We start from the raw sequence: 2,331 nt of genomic DNA, 5'->3' as shown, positions 1-2,331 counted from the left end.
CACCGGGTGAACAACATCACCAAGGCCAACATGCCGGAAGCCTGGGAGTGGGGGCTGCCGCCTTACGACCGGGCCGCGCCGCCTGAGCGGGTAAGTTGATGTTTTGGCTTGCGCTTTTCGACTTGCGGCTGCGTGGCCCGCTTGTTATTCATTTGTTCTTGCTTTCCAGATTTTCCCCCGCCAAGAAATCGAGGACGGCGACTTGGCGCACAAGATCTGGACGCCGGATCACGTGGATCCGGCTGACCAAGCCGGCGACCAAGCCGGCGACGATGACCTGCCGGTGGTGCCCGACCAGGGCGGCCAAGGGGAGCACAACCCGCCGCCCTCGCCGGAGCAGCAGGAGGAGGAGGAGGTGGAGCCGGCCACGTCCACCACGGGACCGATCCGGGCGGTGCCTCTGCGCACGAGGCCGCCTGCCGCCTCGGCGACTTCCGCGCCCCAGAAGAAGAAGCGAGCCGCCGGTGGGAGCACGGCCAGGCTGGAGGGCCGGGCCAAGAGACAGCGCCAGCAAGGGCCCAAGAAGGTCCCGGAGATGGCCGGGTGAGTCCTTTTTGTTTTCTTCAGGGTTTGACTCCTTTTCTTTCCTACTTTGCACTCAACTTCTTTTGTTTGTTTGGCTAGGGCCGCCATGAAGTTCACCCAGGGCGGTGCCTCTGGGCCGGCTGCTCGTGCTGCGCCGCCGCCTCGTCGGCAGAGGGAGCCAACGCCGCCGCCTTCGACACTTGCGCGCGCGCCGCCCGTTGTCGTCGTGCCGCCCGTGGTTACGCCGCCTTCCGCGGGGGCCTCTTCTCCGGCTGCGCCTCCTTCAGCGCCAGGCCAGGGCGCCCAGGGCGAGTCGGCCCCGAGGCCCACTCTTGGCGACATGTTTCCACATCGCGCGCCGCTGTTGGGGCCGTTGGCTGGAGCTGGCCGAGGTGTGCCACCAGCGGCAGGAGCTGGAGCCGGCGGAGCTGCGCCGCCTGAGGAGCAGGAGGTGGTTCCCACCGGGCCAACCGCGCCGCCTCCGGCTTCGGAGCCGTCGAGGGCGGAGCCGGCTGGGAAGGAGCCGCAGCGGGAGGAGCCGGCGCGCGCCGAGGACGCCGGCTCCCGGGCGTTGGTGAGGACGGGAGCCCCATCGGCGCCGCAGAAGGATCTGCATGTGGCCAAGGGCGCCCGGCTGGCGGCTGTGCCGTCCGCCTCGGACTCCAGTCTTGGCTCGGCTGGCACCATGGAGAGGGCCTGGCATCAGGCGGACTCCAGCGAGATATTCAGCCGGGAGGGGCAGCCTGGCACGGCGCCCATGAAGATGCTTTACTCCGGCTACCGCGCCAGCCTTAAGAACAAGGCCGCCGAGGCTGTGGCCCGCCTGAAGACGCCGGAAGATGCCGACAAGGTATGTGGCTTTCATCTTATTTTCTGCAATTTTATTGTTATCCTGGTAGCCCTCCGAGGCATGGGCCGGCTGCTCGGAGCCGGCCCAGGTTTCGCCTAAACGATTGACTCTTTTCCAGGCGGTTGAGGAGCGCCGCACCGCCTTGTATAACCGAGTGGTAACCAGCTACCACAAGGCCAAGATTGAGCGGGCCGCCTTGGCTCGTGAGCTGGAGACCGTCAAGGGTAAGCTTTTGCTTCTTCCGGCTTGACGTCTTCTTTCTTTTGTCTTTGTTGGCTGACACTTGTTTCCGGCTGCCTCGCAGGTGAGGCCGCCAAGGTCCCGCAGCTGGAGGCGGATCTCCGGGTTGCTCGCGCTCAGTGCGCCGAGAGCGAGGAGGCGGGCCGGTCTGCAGCCGCCAAGCTCAAGGTGGCCGATGGGGAGTTAACGCGGCTGCGCCTGCTTGAGAAGAACCATCTCGCTGAGCTCGCCTCCCTTAGGACGGCAGAGAAGGAGAAGATGGAGGATCTGAGCCGGCGGCTGGCTGAGGTGGAGAAGCAGCGGCTTGCGCTTCAGGAGGAGGTCACCGCCAAGTCCACGGAGCTGACGGCTACTGCCAAGCACTGGACGAACCTTATTGGCGCGATCGATCGCGGTTTTTCAGGTGAGTGTCTCTATGTTCCTTTCCCTTTGCCGGCTTTCGGCTGTCGGCTGCCAGCCTCCGTTGGTAGCCGGCTGCAGAAACTTATCTTTTTCGCTATCTCCATCTTCGGGCCGGGGGCGGTCGGCTCGTGCCGACTCGCCGCCGTCTTTTCTTTTATCCTTCGAAATCTTCATCTTCGGCTGGGGGCGGTCGGCTCGTACCGGCTGCCGCCGCCCTACTTTAGAGCTTCGGAATCTCCATCTTCGGGCCGGGGCGTCGGCTCGTGCCGGCTGCCGCCAGTCTTACTTCATGACTTCGAAATCTCCATCTTCGG

Source organism: Lolium rigidum, chromosome 3 (genome assembly GCF_022539505.1).
Source record: "Lolium rigidum isolate FL_2022 chromosome 3, APGP_CSIRO_Lrig_0.1, whole genome shotgun sequence".
Taxonomy (NCBI): Eukaryota; Viridiplantae; Streptophyta; class Magnoliopsida; order Poales; family Poaceae; genus Lolium; species Lolium rigidum.
This window is presented reverse-complemented; position numbering follows the sequence as displayed.